The sequence below is a fragment of the Stegodyphus dumicola genome, chromosome 3 (genome assembly GCF_044657685.1).
Source record: "Stegodyphus dumicola isolate Sdum_Otavi_A_Nest chromosome 3, ASM4465768v1".
In the NCBI taxonomy this organism is placed as follows: domain Eukaryota; kingdom Metazoa; phylum Arthropoda; class Arachnida; order Araneae; family Eresidae; genus Stegodyphus; species Stegodyphus dumicola.
The window spans coordinates 11,089,406-11,117,290 of NC_140770.1; the positions used below are offsets into that span (position 1 = coordinate 11,089,406).

Consider the following 27,885-nt stretch of genomic DNA (forward strand, 5'->3'; position numbering starts at 1 on the left):
AAAAAAATTAGAACTATGTATTTATTTACGTATTTAAACTCATAGTTTTACTTGATTTATTATTAGTATTATTTATACGATAAATTACCTGAATTTTGTAAATCCTCTTTTGTGTTGCCTTCATTTTCGAAATAAGGTAGTGCAAAATAAAGCTCTACAGCATCATTGGTGGTTAATCTTGTCTTTTTTTCCAATGGGTTTACCTAAACTAATGTTTCATTACATTTAATTAGTTACTTAAAATTTGAAATCACTTGAACATACTGACCAAAATATTACCTTTATAGCATTCTAGCTAATGTAACATTTTAATTCTAATTTCTAAATATATAAATATTTATATAAGCCTAAATAAATGTAAAATATTTTCCATTATATTAAAAATAATTAATATTAGAAATAATTAATAATTGAAATGTATATAAAAATGTATTAAGATAAATATATGTACAAATAAATCAAGTACCTTGCCGAACAAAGTGCTATTTCTAAAATGAAACATTTTAGTAAAACTGTGGTTTGATGACGCAGTGGTAAATTATTTTACCACCTCTAAAATCACTAAGTATGCTGTGCTAAATATTTTACCACCAAATGCAAATATGTATAAAACAAAATATTTTGCTATAATCTTTTAAACACATAATAAAATTTAGCTATCATACATTTAAGGTACAAAATATATGAATGCATAGCTTTTAATGTATTAATACACAACAAGATAAAAAAATATATGTGTATAAGATAAAAAAATATGAAAGCGAACTTCTAAATTTAATTCACTATAACCTCTTTTATTTTTATTTCATCTGGGAACTTCATTTCTCTGTCTTAGAAATAGCGCTGTAAATCTAAACTGCATCATTCAAATTAATCATGCGATTTTACGCATCCCTCAATGCAGATGCCTCTTGACCAATCACCAAATTGTAAACCAAAACTTAAAACTGAAACTGTTTGACTCCCTCCGCTCTTTCTCTGCATTACTACTGCGACACTCTTTCTCTTTTCGCTTAAGCTTTCATGCTGTTCAGACCGCTGCTGCAATCACTCTTTTATTGGCATAGTATCAAAATTGTAAATTTTCTTTAATAGGTATGAGTAGAGTGCCAAGTGATTGTGGCTACAAGTGAATTTAAATAAATAATGAAATTTAATTTGGCTCGACTGTTTCTTCTTCAAAATGGATGGACACTCTAAGCATCAATTATCTTCGAAATCAGCATTGCTGCATATCTACTTCCGAGTGTTCTTACATCAGTTCTTCCAAATTTGTGTATTCTTTCAAAATATGTGCTATCATTACACATATACATGCTTACCCTCTCTATTTTACTTGAAAACCAAATGAATGCAGAGGTTTACATGGCCGCTGCTGCCATCTATTGGCAAAAATTTGAAGCTGTGATTCTAGAGAAAAATTTCTGATATCAGGTGCTGGTAAATAATTTTCGGTCTGGTGTTCTAAAACAAATTGCATAGTGGTAAGATATTTAGCACCGTATGTAAAAGGGTTCGAGAAATACTAGTTGAGGTGCTGTGGCTTCACTATCTGTGCACTTAAAGGTTAATTGGCTCATTATTTTCTTTTTTCTATAGCTTGAAGATGTTAATTATGCTCAAGAATGTATTCCAAAAGCTGCAACTCTGAGATAAACCAAAAAAGTTTCAAGAAGAAATTTAATAAGGAAGAAAGGCAGTTCAGTATATTAAAGACAGTAAGTAATATTGTGATCAAAAATGTACTGAATTAGTTTCTCACTTCTTGAATTTTTTTTTTTTTAATTGCAGCTCCAGAAAAGGGTATTAAAAGGATTATGAAACAAACAAATTAAACTGTGTTACTAGTGGTCACAACATATTAGCAATAAAATTTTTAATTAACATGTTTAAATTATAAATTGATTGTGGTGCTGAATATTAACTTGCATTAAAATATGTTGTTCAATATTCCTTTTATGATGCAAAGAATATTGGGATGATTTATGCATATAATTCACCCACTGATCTTAGACTTCTTGTTGAAACATGCCAGAAATGTTTGATTCTTATTTTAGGAAAGAAGGAAATGTTCCGAAATTTCTCTATTATTTACATGAGAAAAGAAATTTTGGAACATTTATTTCTTTAGTTCTCCTCAGAAAGAAAGACAGAACATTTTCAGTAAATAATGACATTCTTTATTATTTACTGGAAATGTTCCGATTTTTTTTTTTTTTTTTTTTTTTTTTTTAGGATTGCTGCATGCTATTTAATATTTAAAAAATGAGAATTGCATACCAAAGTATGTACTGAAGTATGAAGCAAACTAACACATCTCTGCAAAACTGGCTACTCTTTTTTTTTTTCCTATGCACAGATGCATTACAGGGATCAGCTTAACATGGGCAGACTGTTTTTAACCAAGCATTAAACCAAGGTATCCACAGATCTCCTGTGTGAAATTCACAATTATAGCGAAAACTCACAGATGTCGGGCGTGATTACATAATTATCTGTTTATGTGAAAACTAATGGCTGTTGCATAAGATTCTCTACAGAAGTTGACAGTAGAAGTTACATAGAATCAAAGCTTCTGGGTTGATATACTTCTTAAGAAAAAATTTTAATACTTTATTTATTAGTATTTCTTACTACATCGTTGTTTCACAATTCAATAGAAAGAATGGAAGTAAAGAAAAGAAAGAAATTAGTGATCTTATTTTTAAATTTAAAGAAATAATTGATTCTATATTTTATTATTATTATTATTTTAATATAAGTTTAAACACTTTTAAATAATATCATTAAAGACTTTAAAGTTGATAGAACAAGAATGGTTTATTAATCAAATTATACTTTTTATACAAGTTTTTTTTTTTTTTTTTTTCTTCCCTAGAATAAGAGCAAACGATTTCAGAAAATACTTATTTTAAATGAATTAATTTAACCCTCTCAGTGTTGGAAAATTCCAACTAGAACAGTGGCTTTCGTATTTATCACGCATGAAATTTTCTGCCAGCATTTAACATATCCGATTGCAGGTTGGATGTACACTGGAAGAAAGGGAATCAAGGTACAAAGTGAGAGTGTCATTTTTTAATTATGATCAAGAAAATACTATTTATTCACAACGTTTTGAGAAACTTTAAAATTTTAAGGCTAAACCCATAACGCTCAGAGGATTAAAATGTTAAATAGATTGGTCCAAAATAGAAGAAATGATAGTTTCAGTAAAAATATTTGCTCGAAAATGAATATATGACACCGGAAAATGAACTATTAGATGAAATATCATATTTGAGAAATCATGAAAAATTGAATAATGGAATAGGACGAAATACCTACCAATAAGTGTTGCATTTAAATTTTATTTCCCTGAAAATTATGTTCCTTATGTGCATCCTATAAAAGTTATAGAATTCACTTTCAAAGAACTTTGTTTATCTAATACCAAAGCAGCTACTGAAAGAGTGTTTCTATTATAAATAATTTGTTGGCAGCAGAAAATTCCCAGTTGAATGTTGATGCAATGATACCATGAAGGCAATTATTGTAACTTCAAATGCAATACCTGCGAAGAGTTCAAAGAACAAATTGAAAACTACAAGTACCAACTTAAAAAGGTTCATTTCATTTTAAAGTACAACTAATCATTTGTATGAATTATTTATACTTTAATTTTTTTACTGTATTTGTATGTTTAATTTTTATTTATTTACTTTTAAAATATTGTTTTGATAAAGAGAATGAATGCCCCAGAATGGCCTGTGAAGCAAATAGTCACCCTAATTTTATCAGATTTTGATAAAGCAAAGAGTGGCAGTAGAGCACATAGAAAAGTTATTCATACTGTATGATAAACAGACTGGTTTAAATCATAGCTTTGCTCAGTGTTTGTGATGTTGCCTGAAAAGAATATCAACATCAACATAAGTGTTATTAAAAATATATAAAACAATTTTCTTTTTTTCCATACCATAATTAGCACAGATAAATGAAATGTTAATGTATTTTAATCATCATTTTTGAATGGAACTCTGGTTTCATACTGTTTGTGCTTCTGATTTTCATATACTTAATGATTTATAAAGGTTATAAATAAAATTTTAACTGTATAAATATTATTAGTGAAATTAATCTTAAAATTTATGTATTTTTTTATTTCAGAATCTGGCATGGTGCTGCTTTTAATAATATCGAAGAAACTATGGTAAGTAATTATTTTATAATATATATATATTATAAATTCAAAATAAAGTAATTAAAAGTAAATTAAAAAGCCTATGACTTGCACTTAAGCTGCAAAGTAATAAACCAATAATTCATAATAATTTATAATAAGAAAACTTTCCATTTACCATCTCCAAAGAAGACAAATTCAATTTAAAACCATGAATGAAAAAAAAAATTTAGTCAGAATTTAAATTAGTATTTAAAAAATAGTAATTTCAATTTTTTGTTCAAAAACATAAAAATCTGCAAAGAAAAATCTTAAATCTCAAAAATACCAAAAGTAAATATTTTAAGTATTTAAAAAGTAGCTATTGCCATTAATCACAGTTTAATCGACTTATCAAGCGGATAAACCAATCTACCATCAATTAACAACAACTAAATTAGTAGAGAGTGTTTCATCTTACTTGGGAAAGTAAGCATCAAATTATTTGCTAGATCTAAACCATAAGTAACAATTAATACTCAAACCAAATAAAGGTAGTCCATTTAAGCCAAAAGAATCTTGTTAAACAAAATAGCAAATAATCTTGAAATTAAAGTTTCTCATTAAGAACACAATTAATCTGAAAGAGATGCTTACTTTAGAAGACATACCCCTACACTCTCTCTCTATATATAACTTAGACGAAGCACACAGATATAAAAAGTATGACTTAAAGTTTGTCAGACTTTATCATAAGTGATCATTTTTAGAAGTCCAGAGGCACTGTGTTATTATCACCACTGGTTGTTTTGGGACCTGACAGGTTTTGTGATGTTGTAAACCAGTCCTTATGGCTCAACTGGAAAATATTGGCAATGTTTCCCAATAGAGGGCACCTATGAAGGTTGCTGTTCATGTCTGAGTTTAAAATTCGGGAGCATAGGGACCATAAATTTATTGCTAAACCGATTTCATCAAAAACAAGCTGTCTGTGATGTGAGAAATTTGGGCAATATCATTCCTGCACAGTGAGCCCGTTGCCTCGGATGTTTCAGTTACCTAAAGTGAATGAAATATTTTAACTTCTCATTTAGAAATTTTCAAAAAATAAGCCCCTTATATTTCTGAAGCTAAGATGATAATTGAATCATAAAAAAGGTCCCCTAAATCTGAGGTTGTCTTATAGAGCAGTTACATAAAAAAATTAAATTGAAATTTATATAAATTTAAATCATTATAAAATAAAACATATTGCTTAATGTATCTAAAATCCTGCAAAATCTTGACATTCATCTCCTGAAGTACATCCTCACTTTTGTTGTTGATATATGGGTATGGAGTATTCGCTTGCTTACAGAATGGATCCATCATATGAACCCCATTCTGTAAGTAATGAGTTGATTTCTGCTTTGTCATCAGTATCGATAACAAATCGTCCTCAGTGTCATTAGCGTTAGAAATCCCACACTTTTTGAAGGATTTGATCACTGCTTCCACTTTCACCTTCCCCCCCCCATCATTTGATCACAAAATCATGCAGCACATAGAGTGATGCAGCCCACATAACTCCCTTTGGTGTATCATTTATCGCCACTCATCATCCAGTTATTCCATTGCTCATGCATGTGATCTTTCATGGTTTATTCAGAGAGACATCTAAAGGTTGTAGCATCGAAGCAAAATTTTTTTAGTGTTCTCAGTTTGTGAGACATGTCATGCGCAAACCATATTGATTTCATAGAGCAGCTGGTGCCTGTGTCACACATTTTTCATCCATAATTTTATATCATTCTCCATACACCCTTTTTCATGAAAATGCATGATAGGAATTTTATTCTAGGAAAACTTTCCTCTTGAAATTAATCATGGGTTTTAACTTTGTTCCATCTGCCATGCTTGTCACTACTACTGTAAACTTGGTCTTTTCATAGCATGCTGTACTCCTGACTTGAATAGATTTTATGCCAGAGTTCTTTTGTTTATATAGTTGAAATTATTCGTATTTCATCCATATTTCCAATATTAGATAACTGAAAGTTATATTTTTTTACATACCAATAACAAAACTTGTGATTTTGTGGTCAAGATCTTATGGTAATTTCTGAACAAATTTTGTTTTCTCTTGTACTACTAGATATTTTCTGTCCATGAAATGATTGCTTTAAATTCTCTGCCTTCTTCTGGACTGGCACGTGCCTACTCCAATTTATATGCCTTAATCATATTTCATGTAACAACATAATAAAGCCCTCCTGCAGCACAGTTAGATTTTTTAGCCTGTTTTATGACTTTTCCTTCTTTTCATTGGTTCTTATAGTACAAATTGTTGTCTGTTGGTAATTATACTATAAATAATTTGAACATGTGACACAGCCTACAACAAAACTCGTTAAAGGTATATGACCATTGAACTGTGGTGCTTAACCACCAGGGTGCCTGGGCACCATAGCCCTACTCCTCATCGAATAACATGATAAAAGTTTCGAATTATGAGTGTGCTAAATAATTAAATGAGTAAGAGTTTAAATTTATAATTGCTAATGGTTAAATACATATTTTTTTCCTTAAGTACCTAATTACTAACCCATACATAATTAACTATTTTTTTAACAACTATTTCACAGAAGAAAACATGTACACACAAGAGAAACAAAATACGAAGTGAGTTCATAATTCGGACCTACTTCTGTCGACAGTGCTGCCAGATGCAAGAAAATAAAACTGTTCCAGATGATGATTGTTGATCTAAACTGAAATCATATGATAGTTTGGGGGTCGTCTTCTAGGACAGATATATGCCAAAATTATAAAACTAACACAAAATTTATACTTTGAATTATCTATGGAAATATATGATATGTGCTAATTGAAAATACATGTTTCTATGGATGTGGATAATGTTCTTGTCAAAAAAAAATTAATAATAATAATAATAATGAACTGATTGGGAAAGAAATAAACTGGAGGGAGATTAGTTTCAAAATTCACCACTGGAGAAGTGCATCACTGCTTTATTCAAAATTTGATATTAAATTATAGTGTTGATTCACATCGTCGAGAGAGCAAAACATGTTCAGCAGGATGACCAGCACTGTCAGCTACCATCTGAAACCTTTAAATTGTATATTCAACCATCAAATACAATGCTCATGTGATGAGATGTGTTTTCTTTCAGATCTAGCAAAGATACTATTTCTGACAAGACATAACTTTCAGATAGCTCCAAGGCCAAAAATCACAGGAGACCTAATCTATGAGTGCTGATTGAATGCATTTACAAGGTGGTGATTCTAGCATTTAAGAAGTGACAATTGAGCGGTGTTTTAATAAAAAAAAATGGCTTTTGAACAGCTGTTTGGTAGCATTTAAGTTGTACTTGCATTTAGGAAAATTTTACACTCAATATCAAAACTAAAATACAAAAAGTTTGGCTTCAGTACAATAGGTGCTGAATTTCAAATTTTGGATATTTGACATTTTCAGCTTGTCTCGAGGGATCGGTTGATAAATACATTAGAATAATTCGAGGTTCATTTTTCACTCTTAAATGCCATCATTCAATAATATTCTTTTGTGATTGACTAATTTTTTAATTTATAAGCTTGTTACAACTGTTATGCCGGGAAAAATTTTTACATAAGTAAGTTTATAAGTTTTCAAATACTAAGTAATAATTATTAGTGTTAATAATGCTAAGTTTCATTCTTAAAGAATCATAATCTAATAGTCACAGAAAAAAATATCATTAACAAAAATATTTTTCATTTTTAAACTATAGATATAATGTTCGGAGATGACTTTGTTTGTAATGAAACTGTTTTCTAGAAAATAAGATTCTGTGAATAAGATCTCTTTTTAAAAAACTTTATATTAATCAATACTTTTTCAATAATCTGAATGGAAATGCTTGCCATTTAATAACATCAGACAAGTTTTTCTAAGCTCATATTTGTACACTATGTACAAAAATATTTTATATTTCAATCCCCTGAATACTATTTCCAACTTTCTGCAGTCAGTATGTACAAGAGTCGCACTTTTTGTATTTAAGTTTAAAAATTCCAAATATGAATTATTTATGTTATTTTTATAAGTGGTAGTATGTGTCTATGACCAACAATCGTAGAAGTAAATGGCAGGTAAGAACTTCTACAGAAACATTTTGTAAATTAGCATGTGCAGTATAAAAGGAAATGACAACTAATAGTAAAAGAGTTCAGCTAACTGAAGAATTAGATGACACATATGGTTAGAATGGAATGCCTTCCTGAGTGTCCTCACACACTAAGTAAGTCCAATTTGCATTATTGATTAATTAAATAAGCAGGGGTTGAAATAAATCTTTAGCACCTTTATGAAAAATGCTGGATTGACATAAAGGTCGTCGCTGTCAACCAGAGCAATTTCAGGTGGTATTTCTTGGAAGGGGACTCGGTTACTTATTGGCCCGAATAAAAGCCACACATTTATCCAAATTTAGACGGCAAAAAATAAGGATGCATCTTATACTTGCAACTGTCTAAAATTGTTACATTTTGTATGCAGTTCCATATTCGCTGTGACAGTAGTAATAGCAGAGAATAAGCAAATTTCATTGCCTAATAAGTTCCAGTAGTTAACAGAAAGCAACTAAAGTATGGCACACAGTTGTCTAGATTTAGATAAATTAAATTTTTTAATAACGATAGTGTATTTATGATAAAATACTAGTATGTATATACCTATTGGTAATTTCCCGATAGATAATTAACAGTAATATCTTTTCTACTCCCTCGAATTTCAGGCTGTGGCTTATGTTCGGGCCAATAAGGTATTTCAATAAATTAAATCTTATTTTTACATAAATAATAAACTGTTACATAGGTAAGAGGTACAAATACTGCATGTAATGTTTTAAATTTTCTTCTTTGGGTGTTGAATGAATATAGATTGTAAATTTATTACAATGTTTTATACCAAAATCTTCAGTACTTTGTCAAATGTACAATTTTTTATACATTATCTGTAATGATCTAAAATATCCTTTGTGTCTCAATGAGAGAGAAACACTCGAGAATTTTATTTTTGTTATTTCTTAGGGAGAAAAAGTGAAGACGTGGAGGGGACTTTCACACTTTTTGCAAAATGCGATCTCTAAAAGTTGTATCGTAATACAACTGTGTATTTTCCTCAGAATTAATTGCTCAGAGTGTTAACCAGTCACAAGAGGAGTTTTGTACTAAAAAATTAAGAATTGCCTAAGACCTACAAATGAGTTCATTAATAAAATCTTATTATACCGTAGAGAACGACAAGGTAATGCCAGATTTCAATTACCCCGTCGATTGTTTTGCCAACACTAAAACATTATAAATAGCATCCCGGAATATTGGAATCAAACAAAAGGTTTTAATTTAGTTCCTTGTACATTGTTTTGATGTTTAACAGCAATTTTGGTGTGTAGCGAGAAAGGCAGCAATCTTAAACCGCTCAAATAGAAAAAGCTCTATTTATGTCAGCGGTTTTACTGGTTCCTCATTTCAGGCCTGACTTGGTAAGAGTGATGTAATTAATTGTTTCGAGAACGATCACATCAATATTACTAAGGCTGTTACTAGAAAATATTAACAATTAATGCATTAAGCATGCTGTTGAATGTCTAGATATTTATCATTCATATATGCTTTTGTGAAATCAAAAATATTTTTTGTTTCAAATCGAATTTAGGTTAAGATTTTCTCACTCGGTGGTTGCATCACGAATCGGGGATTCCATGACCGTAAAACACCCTTGCGAAACATTTCATAAGCCCAAATTTCCAAATGAAGAAGCAGTAACATTAATTTATATGGGGGAAATCTACAGACAATCTCTCTTAAAATTTAAGATTGCAGTAAAAGAAATAACGATATAGATATAAAAATAAAGTACAGTATCCATATTTACGAAACTTCAGTTTTACGGAAGACCAATTTAACATGAAGCTCCAAAGAATATTTTCACATTTACAAAAAGAAAAGGTAAAAAGTAAATGTATGCTATGCTTCGGCTTTTGTCTGGTGCTGTTCGTGAGCAAAAGTACAATTAATTGTGACATAGTATATAGGTTTAAGTAAGTTTTGGGAAATAATTTGATTGCCTAACAAGAGTGATACAGAAAGAAAAAATGTTAGCAGTGAATGCTAGTCTTCACTGCTAACATTTTTTACTTCAAGCCTTTTGGTGCTGCCAAAGCACAAGTGATGCAAAAACAGAAAATATAGACACAGTGATCTAATGGATCCAAACTTCCGATGCTCAATCTCTGACAACTCAACACTGTCGTTACTACAGCACTTGCAACTTTTGGTGTGCTAGCTTTCTTTTCGGTATTGGAAGATAAAACTACACCTTGCACAGTTATTATAATTTGTATTCATGATACTTTTACATTTTAAAATTAATTTAATGAGAAAATTTCTGCATAAGCTAAGTTTCAAGAGTGCACAAAATGATAAATTTCTAGACATTCACACTCATAGAACTGTTGGATATGTTGATGATGACGGTGACTCGGCTCGAAATGGGGAACTGTCTACTTTGGTAAAACCTATGACCTTTTTTCGACCTGGGGCGTTTTCAGTTTGCTGTCACTATAATATATAGCTAAACACATCAAAATGACGTATTAAGGAAATAAAACATTATGCTTAGTTCCAATATTATGAATGCTATTTAGTCTCGGCAAAGTCATTGATGAGGTTGTCGAAATCTTGCATTACATTTTTGCAAGCTGTTTTATGGTAAAATTTCATTAATGCAACACATTTAATAGATCTTGGGTAATTCTTAATAACTTTTTATTTACAAAACTACTCAGAGTAATTCTGAGGAAAATTCGGTTATATTACGAAATGACTTCTACGGATTGCATTTTACAATGAAATGTGAAAGTTCCCTCCATGTCTTTACTTTTTCCCACAGAATAACATAAATAAAATTCTGAAGTCTACCTTTCAATCAAAAACAAGGATGTTTTAGATCATTACAAAGAATGTATAAAAAATTTAACATTTGACAAAGTATAGGTATAAAACATAGCAATAAATTTTACAGTCTATATTCACTCAAAATCCAAAGAAGAAATATATGCAGTGCACCTCTTGTGCTGTGTAGCAGTTTGTTATTTTGTGAAAATAAGGTTTCATTTATTGAAATGACCGAGTCCCCTTTCGAGAAGCCCGACTGGACGAATTGTTCTGGTTGACAAAAATTAAAACAGTTCAGAGGGTGGTACTAATCCAGGATTATACATAAAGGTGCCAAAGATTTATTCGAACTGCGAGTGAATAATGAGCAACCACCGAGGGATTACATATCCCCTTGTAAAAGGTGTTTCACTAAAACGTGTCTAAGGGTTTTTTTCTCTTGTTTGTTTTCTGTAGTACTTCTGAGAACCGATTTCCCTTATGCAAATGTGGCAGTTTCTATCTCTGACTCTTTCATGCCATGGTTTCTTGATGATTTCGGCTGTGTTCCATTCAATATCGAGTTTGGATACTCCAGGGAGTATTTAACGCGAGATGTTCTATTTTTGTTGTCGGCAGAGAATTGTAAATATCTTGCTGATAATTTTCTCAATGTAGAACTGATATATTGAGTTTTTGTGTTTGTGTCTTCATTACAGATATGAATAGTATACATACCTGAAATATCTGTTGTGGTAGCATCTGATTTGCGCGTTCTTAACAATTTCCAGATGAACGAGACTGGGGTTTTGGTGAGTTTATAACCAAATCTTTAAGAAATGGAACCGATGCATGAGGCAGATGAACGTTCCAATGAAATAATTTTCATTTGATTCTTCTCTCGGTAGCAACTTTACTTTTCAGAAATAACTGCAGAAGCTTATCTATTGATTTTCCTGTTGTACAGGTTTCCATCTTGGTGAAATCAATTGAGTTTTCCCGCAAAATTGGGAAGGTTGCAGTTTGTAATATGTACTTATATTTGTTTTCGCAAAGTTCGGGTGTAGAACAGAATTCGTTTGCTCCTTTTGAGGAAAATGAAAATTGGCTGGGCGAGCTGATTTAAGATACACAAATTTAAGTACACTGAAAAATGCTGCCATTTTTTAAAATCACATCAAGAAATAGAATGTTATTTATTAACTTCTCAGTTAATTGTAAACTGGTTGGGAAAGACTGCTTTCAATTTTTCAGTCACTGGATGAAACTGCTTTCAATTTTTACTTAAAATGAGTAAAGTCTGTTCTACACCCAAGTTTTATGAAAACGGATATAAATACTTACAAACTTCAAGACATTACACTATATGATCAAAAGTATCCAGACACTTATATTCTTGTTTTTCCCACAGATAAGCAAAAAAGTAATATGATGTCGGGCCACCTTTTGCTGCAGTAACACGTGCCAGTTGCCGCAGAAAGCTGTCTACTAGTTTTTGGAGTGTTTCAGCAAAAATTGCATGCCATTCCTGTAGAAAAACAGTGGTGAATGCCATCACAGACTTGGGACGATGTAGACATTGGAGTTCACATTCTAATGCATCTGATAAGTGTTCAGTGGGATTCAAGTCTGGGCTTTGAGCAAGATGGTCCAATTTCTAAACTCCCATGTTTCCAGGCCACCTCTGCACTAGCCATGTAGTATGGCCAGGAGCATGATCGTGTTGGAATGAGAATAATCCATTCCGAACTTTTGCCACAATGCAGGTAATGAGGAATTTCCTTATAGGTTTCTTTCCTGAGAGTGCCATTATGCTTGTACCTTCAAATTTCACTTGCAAATACAGTACAGTCAGATACAAAATGTTCACCAGGCACAATCTCCACAAATCCAAAATCGTTTAGCTCAAGTTTTCCTGCTATTGTACTTTTCCAAGATTTGAAATAAAGATTGCAGGCTTGTCTGGCTTCTTTTATACTTGCTGGTAGCTAGAAGCTCAATCTCACTGTCAGATCACTATTACGACGGGTGTCTAAATACTTTTGATCGCATAGTATAAATACACTCCCAATTTTATTGGAAAACTTGACAAGCTTCCACAGTTTTTTTTTAAAGTAAAGTTACTATTAATGAATCAAATAGAGTAAATTCATTGAAACACTCTCTCACTATTTCATCCCCCCACACATCTGCTACATTTTTAAGATTTGGTTATAAACTCACCATAGCCCGAGTCTCATTCATCTGGAAGAACAGGCAAATCAGATGCCACTAAAACAGATACTCAGGTGTGTATATTATTCGTATCCACAATAAAGACACAAACACAAAAATTCATTATATCAGTTTCACATCTAAGAAAATTATCATTAGAAAATGTAATGCATTAAAAAAAAAAAAAAAAAAAAGATATTTACAAGTTCTCTGCCAATCAGGGCATCAACAAAAATAGAACATCTTTGTTTAAATACCATATTTCCTCATATATCCCCCATTCTTTCACTAATTTTATCATTTGAAAATCAAGAGGGAAAATTATGCGAATAATTTAATTTTTTAAGACAAACCAGTTTCGGTAAGTACATAGCAAATGAAAAGTAGTCACTTCAGTCGATTTGATTTTAAAATATAGGAAAGATTCTTTCCTCAATGCACTTTAGAAAGCAAAAAAACTGCAAGAATATATTTTTTTTTAAATTTCAGGAATCTGGTGTTAAAAGCTGAGGGGCATATGCGAGGAAATACAGTACTCCCTGGAGCATCCAAACTCAATTATTGAATGGCCAAAGTCAAAATCATCAATAAACTATGACATGAATGTAGCCTTAAAAATGATAGAGGTATTAGAAATTGCCACTAGATCATATTGCATAAGAGACCTTTCAACTTACCAAGCATCTGGACATCGATTCAGAGAAGTACAGTTTTCAGAGAAGTTTTGGAAGAAAACTGGAAAGAGAGGAACTTGATCGAGCCATTCGTTCCAGCTCCAGCTGAATTCTTTCTCATCACTTCATCAACATGGATCAAAAAGTTGAAAACTTTAGCTTTCTTAACTGTAAAGAGCTTAACAGGTGAACTTTTATTATAAAATGTACATAGATAAAAACAAAAATGCTGATTTTATTAAAGCAAATTATATGTAGAAATTTTGTCTTACAAAATACATAACTAATGAAACTTTCATTTTTTTTCCAGCTGACTGATATGGCAGTTCGTTTACTATATATGTGAAGATTAAAAGAATCGCCATATTTTCTTGAAGGACGGTTTGTAGCAGCCCAACTTCATTCTCAAGATATGTTTTCATGTATGTACACTTTGAGTTGGAATACCACCTGCATAAATACGTTAATAACATTGAGCATAAAATACATTAAATTTCATTCATGTGTTATGATTTATAAACTGTGTTCTTATTATTATGCACAGAACATATACATTATGACAAAAAAGTATCTAAATAAAATCAAAGAGTAGTATCTAAATTCTCTCTTACAGCCAGGAGGTTTTGTATTTCCTATTCCAAAAAAGTATTTGTTTTTTAATTTCACAAAAACTGGAAGCATCACCCTAAAATAAAAATACATGAAAGATAAATGTTCATACCAATGATACACACAAAAATAAAATGAATAAAAAGTTGGTCTTTCCAATGATAAATAAATATTCCAGATGATAAATAAATATTAAATCTTATTTCAAAAAAAGAATTTAAAAAACATTGTTTTGTAGCAGTTAGACATAAAATGAAAACATATTAAGTAAAAAATAATTCTTATGTGGAGTATGACTGATATTTATTAACATTATTTATAATATAATTACAAATAAGAGATGACGTATTCTTTTCTATGAGACAAAAACATCTTAATATCAGTTAAATACATAATTTAACTACTTTTTCCTTAATCCAGCACCTCACAAATAGTCCTAATCGCATCAGCATGCCTACATTATACTATTTCATGATAGAAAAAGACTACGTTAGGTTATTTTGTTATATACGGTTACTTGTTGAACTACTAGTATTCAATGGTCTTAGTCATTGATGGGGCAACAAAATAAGTTATTTGATATTGCAGAGGGGGGATACCATTACAAAATGCATTTATTTTTTATTGGATACATTATTAAACATATCTAATGTGGACACCACATGACTTCCATCTACAGACTATTAAATTATACACATTTCCTCAAAGTGCAACATTTTTTTCTACACTTTGCTTAAACTATTTCAAATTCAATCAATTCAGGTCTCACTTTGTGACAAGGCAGCAACACTTAAAACTCAAATTATCTTCATTAAAAATTGTAAAATACAGAAAACATGAAACACCAAATATAGTTTAAAAAAATTTTTTTACAATTTTTACAATTAAAATTAGAGTTTTCTAGGTCAAAACATGGAGTTCAGCCAACAGGCAGGAAGACCATATTTTCAATATAAAATTGAAAATCAACTTTTGGTCCCATGGGGCAAAAAGACACTGAAGTTGGTGCACAAACTGACTTAATTTACTATTCTACTAAGAGATTCAAATACAGTGGAACCTCAAGATACAAGTTTATTTCATTCTAGCATTGAGCTCGTATATCGAATTTCTTGTATTTAGAAACAAACTTTCTCATTGAAAATAATGGGAAACCAGTTAATACATTCCGGACCTCCCCCAAAAAAAATCAGCATAAAAATCAATTTTTTCTAATAAATAACACTGGTAAATAATATAACCGTAGTTTGCCTTTATGACAGCTTCCGACACCAACCTTTTAACTGCTTCTCATTAATCCATACCAACAACAGCTTCTCAACATCTAGGAGTTTTGGACAGTGCATGGAAGTAACTGTAACTCCTTTGGCCACATCAAGTTTCTTAATTTCTTTCTGCTTCTTCAGAATAGTGCAAATCGTCAATGTCAAAAGGCCACAAGATTTCACCAATTCCGTCACTCTTACACCACACTTATTTATAATTTCTTTATTTTTCTTTGCAGCACTCTCTGAGGCAACAATCTCCTTGGGAGGCATTGTGAAATAATTATTTTCACGTTAAATGTAATAAACAATTGACTCACAAGCACACAAACATGTAGATGAAATAATAGAGTGATCTCACGAGGGGATTCCCCGAGTCAAGCCTGATTGAGAAATGGCACCACGCATACCAGCAATCTGGCTCATTGCTCCTTACTCAAATCAATGCTCATATTTAGAGGCAAATTTTTTGCTCATACTTTCCTCTTATCTTGAATTTCTCGTATATAGAGGTGCTTGTAACTCGAGGTTCCACTGTATAAACAAATGGTGGCTCCGCACCATTTACACTTTTAAATTGTTAATAATGCTACAACTATTGCATGCAGATTAACTAAAGGCATAACAAGCTTAACCAAAATATAAGAACAACATAATTCAACACTTGTAAACTAAAAATGCAAAATTTACCAATACGTAGGAATCAAAATATTAAGCTTGGCGAACCAGATAACAAGATGGGAATATAAATGCTTGGTACAGCTAATTGCAATAAGAAAGGGAAGTGTGTAATTACATGTTATAACATTCCCATATAGAAAGTTTCAACATTTTACAGCTACTTGTATTTGAGTTATGCGAGGTACGTACATGTGTCACAAATCTCTTCTGAATCCATTTTAAATAAATTTTACTATCCGTTTTGGAGAAACGAGTCCTTCATTCTGTCCAAACATACATATGTTATGCAAAAAAATTCTTCTAATGAATTCAAGAATAGTCAAAATGGCTATTTTCGTCAAAATATGATACTCAAAATTTTTCGCAATTACAATACTTTCTTTACTTTGTAGGTAGAATGTAAAGTAGAATGATTGTAAGGTAGAATGATTTAAATTATTAAAAAGTGCTGTCACTTTTAATTGATCAGTTTGTTAATCAGGAGCAGAATGATTGAATTTGAATAATAAATTGAAGATCTTATGCTTTGCCAAATAGCAACACCATGAGAATCAGCTTTGTGAGAAGGCTGTGTGAAAGATAAATTAAAAAGTTTTATTCCTTACACAGGAACAACATACTGATTTTCAATCAAAATGAATTAATCAAAGCTCTGAAGCTTTTCCAAATGGCAACATTCTGAGAATCCACTTGCTGCAGATGCACATGGAATATAAATTATGGCAGTTATATTTCATGTAGTGTTCATTGCCAAGGGTAGTTTCTACATTCTTTCACTATCTGTCAGTTTATAGAGTTTAACACATTTAATTATTATTTATTAATAGTGATGTTTTATTGTACCAAATTACATGCACATGTTGCTATGTGATATTACTGTTAACAGTAATTTACCTAGCTCAGATTATTTTATGTAAAAGGATTAAACATCTGACCTGAAAAGTATGTTATAACTGAACAAAAATGAGTAAGTGAAAAAATAAATCTTAAATGAAACTTACTTAATAAAAAGAACACTTTTTTTTTTTTTTTTTTTTTTTCATGCGTAACATGGACAGAAGCCATTTTCTCTTAGAGAGTCTAAATGAAAGTGTCTCTCCCCTTATGCAGATAGCCTGCTCGTGTTTCGTTGTAATCTAAATAAACCATTGAACTTTTAAGAATCTGTGATAATAATTTTCTTCCTTACATTTATTTTTCCTTCGACTCTTAGTGAACCATATCTTCTGACAAAAGCAATCAAGAATCTGCCAGTTTTACCGGAACAGTTGGTAGCAGTACAAGTATAGTTACTGCAACTTTATTTTCTTTTATCGAGTTATTGTATTCAGCAGACTACTCATAAAGTTTTTGGCCTGATTTTACCTCTTGATCTAAAATATAGCATAGCTCAACCTTCTTATTTTCTTTTCCTCAGTAATTAACCTGAATTTTTTTTTTTTTTTCTTATACTGCAAAGCCACATACATCTACATAGTTGGGGCACTAGATGAAGCAACTACAAGCATAAATCTGTGATGATAATAATCTTTGAGAAGAGTTAAATAAGTTATGTGGAAGAAGCCTAGAAAGAAAAAATCAAATCAATGTAAAGAAATGAGACAGGAAAATCACAGTTAGGAGATATTTCTATCATGAAATTTATTAATTAAAGAACAAACCCCAGTACCATTAAATGACATATTTTGGGATAGAAAATAGTTTTTAAGAAGGAAGATTAGACTCAAGTATCTATTCACAGCAAAGTGTAATATTACTATTTGTGCAAAGGCAGTTGACTTTGTGGATGAGTTCTTATAAGGTTGGTTTTCTTCGGAACATACTGGAAAGAACCGAAAGTCAATAAAAAAAACTGGAAGAGATTAACAGTGATCCATCCGTTGAGATGATATACAGGATAAATCTACTAACAGCTTAACTTATTAGACAATAAATGTTTTCCAGATACAGCAATCAAATGCAGAAATTTCTCAAAAAAAATTGTGATAGAAGGTTATCAGTGAAAGCTGTGATAGCATTCTTATCCATTTACTTATGATGAAGGGAAGAGATTATGTTCTGGGTAACAAGAAACAGAAAGTGACTCCAGAAGAAGGGAGAATCGAACTATTACTGTTTGTGTTCTTTTTTTTTTTTTTTTTTTTTTTTTTTAAATAGAAAGTGACCATTTTCAAAAACCTTACTTTACTGGTGCATTACATTCTGTTGTAAGGTGTGCAGTTTTTGAAATTGAACATAAACAACATAATACAGTCAAGAAACTTCTGAGCTGTTCTTCAGACTCAGCAGAATTACAGCAACGTTTCCATTAAAAATTACAAAATAAGTATACATGCAACGGCAGAATTTCTGAACACAGCTTTTCCTTCCTTCCTTCCTCAGTGACACAAGAGCCCAGGGTGGCACCTGGCCTTCTCAAGAATTTTCTTCCAGACCTCTCTTTCCTTGGCAATGGTCTTCTAGTAAATCACTCTTAAAGTGACGAAGTGTTCTAAGTTCTAATTGTCATATCCTTCAAGAATTTACCAGGTCGTCTCCTAAAGTTTGGTCTGCTAGAAGATTTACCATATTTGACGGCATATAAGACAAACCCTTATTTAGAAGGCCACACACAAGGAAAAAAAGTTTCAATAGTCTGCGCGATACCACAATAACTTAAAATGTGGTTTCTTTTAGTCAGCCAAATAAACAATTATTGAGTGCAATTACCAAACATATTTTTACTAAGGAAAATTAACAAATGGCAAGCTATTTTGAACATGATATCTAAATTTCAATAATGAATAAATGAATGAATGTCAAGCAATCAAACATAATACAAAATAAAGCAGAAACAATTAAAAATACAGATTCAAGGAAAACGTTGCCTATCGTGAAATTAGACTTTAATCACTTTTGAAACCATAAAAACCCTTTTCACTATCATCATCATTGAAAAGTCGACCGGTGGACCGAAATGCCTTGCTGCTGCTCTGTTTCCATGCACTTTGGCGTAGTTTAACACTCCTAGTTTATACTGAATTGTATATCTTAATCTCTTGTTTCCTGTAGTCATATTTTCCAGGGTATTTTTTTAAAACAAATAGTTTTAAGCACCGATACCATGTAGAAAAAGTTATGTGTGTCTAGACCTTTATCGGGGCTAAAAATAGCATTCAGTATTGAAAGTTAACCTGTGTCCTTCACGTATAAGATGCAGGTAACTTTTTTGAGACCAAATTTAGGAAAAAAAGTGTGTCTGATATGCCCTCAAATATGGTAATTACTTGAGATTTTGTAAGAAAGTTTTTTTTATATAGGGTAGAGTTGTTAGCACCATGTCCAACCCCCAAACTGGAAGACCAGGGTGTTGCTCTTCATCTGGTACTTTGCCACTGGTCTGTCCAGCTTAAGAGACCCTACCAGTAGCCAAGCAACCACCGGCATAGCCCAAGCGGGTTTTAAGTACACAGCAAGATGACAACACTGCTTTTACTTGATGTAAATGAATTGTGTACTTTAATTTCCTTTTCATTATGTTTGTATTACTTTTAAAGAATAATGTTATTTTTCTGTATAAGCTTAAATTCAGCTTCAGAATCTATCTAAATTCACAGATGTGAAAGAAAATCTCATAGAAACTGTGCAATATTAAAAAAAAAAAAAAGAAAGAAACATTATTGCAAGTATATAAATAAGGATAATTAATTAAATAGAAAATGAAAATACAGGATGCGTACACATTTCCACACATGAGAATTTAATCTTTTAACAAAAAAAATTTAATTCCCTATTAGCAAAAAGGAATTGAATAAACTAAAGCAATTATCTACACCAGAGCTTCACTTGCAATACCACTCTAGGTATAAAACCTGTAAGCCAGGTATATTATTATTAACCATAATCTAACATTTAACTTATTTATACAAAAGAATTCGAGAATAAATACATCTTCATAAAATGTTTCAAGTAATTACCATTAAATTATAAAATTTCTTGAAAGATTTATATTTTACATTTATAATAGTCAAACATATTTTAAAGAAAATTAGTGACTTTACATTTAAGCTTTAGATTTTATGTATAGTGGCATGGGTTAGATTGAGAAGTAAAATAATAATCAGCACGATTCATAAAAGACTGACGTTCACGTGGTAAGTGTTGTAGATTTGCTGGAGTAGTAACCCAGTTATTACACAATATTTAATATAAAGTTCCGACAAGCTGCCGAAGCACCAGAGATAAGTTGTTTGTATTATTTCAAGTCTTGTTAGATCTAAGGAATAATGTTAATGTTAGTTTTTAAATGTTTGTGTTGTATCTTGTATCCAAAATAATGCTTAAGCAAAAGCAGTAACTCACATCATACGTAGAGATAACTTCTAAGGATTGATTACAAATAATTAAATAACTAACCTGAGTACCATTTAATGACAAATTTTGCAGCAGAAATACACTTTTTAAGAAAATAGATTAAGACTCAAATATCTAATGCAAAGGGCACTATAATTATTTGTGCACGAATAGTGGACTTCGTGGATGAGTTTGTAACAAGGTTGGTTTTCTTTTGGAAGAGATATGTTTCTTCCACTATAGTCAAATTAAACGGAAGAAATTAACAGCTTAACTTATTTGAAAGTAAACACACTCAAAAGTCTTTAATCCGGACCTCAAAGCTACAAACTTTCTGTGCATGCGTTAACGCATGCACATAATACGTTTACGCATGCGCGTTTAATGTATAACAAACACTATAAGCTAAGCTAAAATTATCTAATTATCTATTTCAGTTAATATTGCAGATTGCGCCTGCTTATTATTTTTTGTAGACTGTTAGAGCAATTTTATAAAAGTTAAGCTTGAACTTTCGATTATGTCAAAAAGAATTTCCGATTCTGGAGCTACCAAAGGATCTACAAAGCGAAAACATGTTTCGATGTCCATCAAACAAAAAGCGGAATTGCTGCAAAAAATGGATAAAGGCATATCCTTTGATTCTCTAATCATTCCGAAATCTGTTTATCAATTTCACGCTGCTCTGCGAGGGGGGGGACGACGCGGAGCGCAATGAACTGGAAGTTGATCTGTCAGCACTATCCTTATCTTCAAGGAAGATGTTTTTATTTTATTCGGCTTATAATTCATTACTAAATGTAGTATTCATCTCGATGTAGTCTGTCTTTGATATGATTTAAATCAAATTCATTATAAATATCACGAATACACATCAAATAGTTTCTGGTTGCAATTTTCTAATTACGACTGCGTAATAAATGCTTTGCGCATGCGCACGTTGAAAGAAATGTTTAATAAAGTAAACAAATAAATATAAAGCTTTTTTTCGTAAATTTTGATACGCTTTAGATCATAATTGCTCGTTATTTCATAAATTACGGTTTTATATTTTTAATTTTATAATTTCTGCATTCCATCCTACCAGATTTAAACTGATGGTCTATAATCCGGAATCACCGAAGTCCCGACGAGTCCGGATTGAAGACTTTTGACTGTATTTTGTTAATTCTGCACTCAAATGCAAATTAATTAAATATTTTTTTTTCCCAGAAAATGTAGTGAAAGTGGTAAAATCTCTAGTCATTACAGATGATTAAAGCAAAGAGGTTAAGTTCTGACTAACAAGAAGCAGCAAGTAACTTGGGAGGGGTGGATAATGATATAGCACTTTTTATGATACTTTTCAAATACAGAGCTCAACATTTCCAAAAATCATACTTCGTCAATGCTTTTGCAATGCATTACATTCTGTTGTAAGGTCGAAATGAGTGCATACAGTTTGAGAAATGTAACATGAATAATGTAATAAATTTGAGAAACATCTGAACTGTCCTTCACGCTCCGTGTCACTGCAACAATTTTTTTTCTTCTTTTATATTTTATCCATTCAAAATTACAAAATAGAAATGTGGAGTGGAAAAAATTCTAATTTGTTATGATATGTTTTTCAAAGATAATGCAGATTTAGTCTTTAGCACTAATTAATTCATTCCTTCTGCTCCATTTTTTTCTGAATATGTTAATTTTCAATTGTTAGCTTTATAAATCAAAACTGAATTTCAAAATCCACCCAGACTGAGAGATGTCAAAAATGTATACCCATATGCCACTGATGGTTACTACAAGCATATAAATGAGGCACAATTTAAATACAGAATGAAAATATTAGTATCTAATAATGTTATAAGCGAATAAAATAAAAAAGTAATTATGTTAAATAAGTAACAATTTCTTCTGGCCAATTTTCCCTGGTATAGAAGAACTTGCCAAGCACGTTGCGAACACATCATTCCAAAATCTTGTTTTATCCTGATACCATTTGCAATATGTTAAATCTTGTATGGTAGACTGCTATGTTTCATTTCTGATTAACTAAGTAACATACCAAAGATTAAAGTTCAGTAGAATTAGAGTAAATTTATCCTCTCAAAATTACAAACTAAATTACAGCATGCAATAGCAACACTGTTCTGTCTTATACAGATTTGATTTAAAGTGGGAATTAAACTTTATATTTTAATTCCCACTTTAAATCAAATTTTCTTGTATTATTTCTAAATAATAATTATTTTTCTAGTTCATGTGAGCAGAAAGTCGGTTTCAGAACCTATCTAAATTTACAGATGTGAAAGCAAATCTTGCAGCAGCTAAGCAATATTTAAAAAAAGAAAAGGAAAAGTTATTTCAAGCTTATAAGTAAGGCTAGTACAAGAATAATAGTGATATAATGAACAAAACATAGATTATAATGATATAAAAAAATTCTGAAGCTCAAAAAGCAGTTTCCTAATTCTGGCTGATTTTTTTCAGCCATGGAAAACCAAGGGAAAATGTGAATGTGATTAAAGGGAAAAGAAACTTCAAGCAACCAGCCCTTCCAACGAATAAACACAACAAAACTAATGTGAAGCAAAACTGTTAGACTTCCATAACTTTATCTATTTTAGCTGCAGAGGAAGGAATAAGAGACACCTTCCTTGCACCAGGATTGATGCAGTGCTGCAAAGTTTTGATAGTCTAAGGGGGTGTGGCACTTTTGCTTACATCTGGAACACAGTACCTTGACAGTGACTTAATGGTACTTCTGCACAGTACAATTTCACACAAGTTGAAAAGCAGGAACACTTTTGTGCAAAGAAACATTCATTGCTGGATGGGCAATAGCAGTTTGTATAGTTTAATGGCATTTCTGCACAAATCACATCTTGGCAATCTTTTGATAGCTTGCAACAACTTTGATTATTAATGTTTTATAAAAGTCCAAGCTACTGGATTATAAAAATATAGAATTTTGCAAAATGTTTCTGTTATGGATGAAGAATGATAAATAGCATAAAATACCTTAAAAATATGCAAATATCACAAAAAAAAAAAAAAAAAAAAGACTTTAAGGCTCAATTTCCTTATAACTAACTGGTAAAAGCATTAAAATTTTTACATTTCTTTTGATGTCCTTGATAACGTATTTTCCACTTTTATTTTATGTTCCAAATAAGTCAAGTTAAATTTTATAAATAGGGTTAAGTATGTAAGCATAAATATTTATAAAATTATTTAAAAATATATTTGGAAATCAAGGATTTATTCATTGATAAACTCTGTGAATGTTACTGTGAAAAAATATAGTTATTAAATGCACCTAAATTTATAATGATTACAAATATTATCTAGATACATAATGTTCGCAGCATTTAATTATAAACAAATTAAAATTTTGTTGAAAAATATATTTATAAAACTATTTAAGCAAGAATTTTTAATACTAATAAGCAATCTCTTAAAAGGTGTCATAAAGCACGGTCTATGAAACACATACCTATAATACAGTAGAATATTTAAAATGTGTATTGTTGAATTCAAGGATAAAAAAAATCTGATAAGTATTAAAAGAATGATTTCCTTACATGTTATAATAATTCAGTTACAAGTTTTAAATAATATTAATAACCCTCTTTTTTAATACTTTCCCAAAATTCTCATAGAAAGTACATGGAAATCAGAAATTGGCATCAATATTTAACACATTTAACTATTTAAATAAAAGGTGCTCTAATTTGAAATGAAACAAACAGCATGACTATGATTTTTGGTTTTAAAGATGCCTCAGAAGCTGGGTTACATTAAAAAGAAAATCATCTGATATTTGAAAAATTATTTCAGAAGGAGGCTCTGTCAATATAAAAGAAATAACGCATGATTTTAAATCAATAATAAAGTAAACTTTGATTTTAATTTTTGCACTTGTTGACGAAACAAAATCGAATTACCTTAAAATTCTTTTCTAATGTAATATGCAAAAACTTATGGAAACATTTCATTCAAATTAAAAGTATTCTGAGTACTGGAAAAGTATAGTATTTAATTCAGTTTAGAATGAAATGCTCTTTAAAAATGCATTCTTTAATATAGTTACAACTCTGAAATATTGTAGCATAAGAAAATATATACATTTATACTTATATTTACGACATAATTACAAAATGTTTACCTCTGAACATGTCAAAACTTATAAATCCTTAATGGTAAATCATTGAATGTTTTGATAAACAAGAGGGCTATATCACTGTTTCAGGGAAGTGTATGGGAAGACCCAGTTTGGGCATCTCCTATCCTTCCATCCTGCAGGACTTGAATAAAAATGGCTCTTTTAAAAATCAAAATGAACCAAAACTTAAAAGCCAAATATGTCTGGAATCTTCACAGAATAAAACTGTGTGTTTTATTTTCACACTGTGCATATATATATCATTTTATGGTACTATTCAGTTTTAAGGGCCATAAAAAATCGCCAAACTATTGTTGATGCCAGTGCTGCCAAAAATAATTGTGGCAGCCCTAACGCAAGAAAGGAAGTATAATAGTAAATAACTACCTAAGATTGATATTTTAATCGAGATGAAAGGTTAATTTCATATAATACTTTTTATTATTATAACTTATATGAAAAAGGCTAAACATGACTGAATGGAAGCGTAATAGTAAATAACTATTTCAGATCATTATTATAATTTATTATATAAAAATTGCTAAACATAACTGAATGGAAGCCTGCATCGCTATTTCGCTACTGAGTTATCGCTAAAGCATAATTTCATCTCGTTGGTTGTTCAAGCATAATTTTATATAATGAATAATGCCTTTTCTTTGAAAAAATTCTCAGTAAAATGCAGAATCGCCCACTTATTTGTTTGCCACTTTTTACACAGGTAAAAACAACTGGATTTTTGTCCATTTTCTTTTACTTTTTAAGTGAAAATAGGTCAATGTGTACATAGATAAAGTCAAGGTGGGCACAGTGCCATTTTTGTGCAGTTCTGGGATTTTTTTTTTTTTTTTTTTTAGTGAAAATCGGTTGATGTGTACATGGATATGGAGCATATGCAATTCTTAAAAACATGATTGGTGATTCTTTACCCAAAATTCTGTCACAGACTCTTAGTCATGGGCAATTTCCAAATTGTTAAATCCATAGGATATCAAAAAAGGATTTAAAAATTAAACTAGTATTTCAATGGCGCCTTAAGAAATATAGAACTATATAAACTTATGCAATCTGAAATCAGTGCGTATGCTAGATTTGGCGCGCTGTTAAATGGGCGCGTTTGCTAGATTTGGCGCTTTTGCGCATATATTTTTGCTGCAATTTTTTTACGGTCCTCAAAACGGAATAGTATCTACAAACAGAAAATTTTATTTGTCATATCTAGATGTTCATGATTTTAAACACACATACAAACATATGTATGCATAAACAATTAATATATGCTATTAATTAGAAGGATCATCCACTTATCAATAACTTTATAGTGATAACTAGTAGCAAGCATAACTGATATTTTTAAAAAAAGCAATTTTCTTCATCATATAGCAAAATTTAGAATCTCAATTATTACCTTGTATTCTTCGGGTTCAACTTGAAAGATGACGAGTTTGCACTATTTACTGGCAACGAAAGTTTCCTCTTCTTCTACCTTTCTACTCTTTTCTTCTTTTCAGATTTATCAAAGGTAAAGATATATTGTTTGCACTTATCGATGATTCCTGAAGATCGAAGCATGCTGTCTCTAATGAAGCTCAACCAGGAACTTTCTAAAACACATAATATATTAATTACACCATGAAAAATTATAAACAAAGTATTTATATGTTATTAAGAATATATCTATGTAACAACAGCGCAAGATGTTACATCAAGTTATCTTTCTACTCAGTACATTAGAATTTTTCAGTATCATTTATTTTGTTGTTTATCCAATTTGAAGGTTTCTCAAAGGAATCGTAGACTAAACAAGTCAGTTTAAATATAATATATATATATTTACAAAAGTTATTTTAAAAGGTTTCTGAAAACCTGCAAAACAGCATGAAGATAAATATATAAGTATGTTGAAAACTATTTTAAAATAAATTCCTCACTATTTTTTTAAGGGAACATCTGCAAAGATCTGATGGATAGTGTTTAGTCATGCATTTGCACAGCAATACTGTCATATTTCTATTTAAAACAGGAAGAAAATCAATAGCAAAGTGTTATATAGTAAAAATGTAATCAGTAAAACAGGTAAAACTTTTAAAGATATGGCAACAAAAACTGTAATTCTGCTTTAAAAAAAAAAAAAAATCACTAGTTGCCTTGAACTAAAAAGCATCAGCTTTGTATAATAAACTTTATTGTTATTCTAAAAGATGAAATATTTAAGAGAAAAATTGCCTGCAGCGCAGTGCGGCTAAGAACGCTATTCTACTGAAACATAAACATGAACAACTGTTGCCACTCACACAAACTTAATAGTAAATAAAGCACGTTGCCAGTAACAAGATTATTGCAAAAATTATAACATAAAATTAAGCAGTGAGGAAATAAAATATACAAAGAAAAAAAAAAGGAATGCAAATATTAAATATGCATCCAACAATCACAAATCACTTTTGTAAACAGAAGCAAAGGGAATTTCATTTGTTATCAAATTGGGTTTCAAATTAGAATTTGGAAGATCGCAAAACTTGCAGATTCTCAATCACATAATTTTTTAAACAGTTTAAAGTTCTGATTGTGGCTTAAGCTACACTGATCGAAAGAAGTCTGATGGTATTTTCTCAAAGCAAATTTGCAATCAACGATAACCATAAACACATGATAAAAAAATTGCACTAATTGCAATTTTATCATAAAATTATCCGATCTCCAATTGTTTTTATCTTTTGCTCCAATCTGCTTCTTTCATACGACAGGTATCGGACATTTTCTCCATAAATCCTGAAAATGTTTCCATTCAATTCAAAACATAAAAATGCTGCAATTTTTTCTGTGAAGATACACTGCTAACTAAGCATATGATAGAAGAAAAGACATGGAAGATCAGAAGAAATCTAATTTTCTC

General features: G+C 30.7%; 2 long non-coding RNA genes across 5 annotated transcripts in view; one reads left to right on the forward strand and one right to left on the reverse strand.

The window, feature by feature from the left end:
* LOC118204315 (uncharacterized) overlaps window positions 1-14,572 on the forward strand; it is a 53,219-nt gene extending 38,647 nt beyond the window's left edge. The window contains exons 4-7 of one of the 2 annotated variants that reach the window (XR_015040138.1): window positions 1,600-1,718; window positions 4,150-4,192; window positions 11,545-14,141; window positions 14,266-14,572. This is a non-coding gene — a long non-coding RNA (uncharacterized LOC118204315). The remainder of the gene's footprint in view (window positions 1-1,599; window positions 1,719-4,149; window positions 4,193-11,544; window positions 14,142-14,265) is intronic. The other variant, XR_004760766.2, reaches the window with a different exon arrangement.
* The window catches only part of LOC118205202 (uncharacterized), a 50,570-nt gene that overhangs the window by 3,006 nt on the left and 19,679 nt on the right, over window positions 1-27,885 (reverse strand). Inside the window, exons 3-6 of one of the 3 annotated variants that reach the window (XR_015040141.1) lie at window positions 26,398-26,593; window positions 17,512-18,074; window positions 14,567-14,640; window positions 89-208 (exon numbers count right to left, since the gene is read on the reverse strand). This is a non-coding gene — a long non-coding RNA (uncharacterized LOC118205202). Of the gene's footprint in view, window positions 1-88; window positions 209-14,134; window positions 14,406-14,566; window positions 14,641-17,511; window positions 18,075-26,397; window positions 26,594-27,885 lie in introns of those variants that run through there. The other 2 variants (XR_015040139.1, XR_015040140.1) reach the window with 2 other exon arrangements.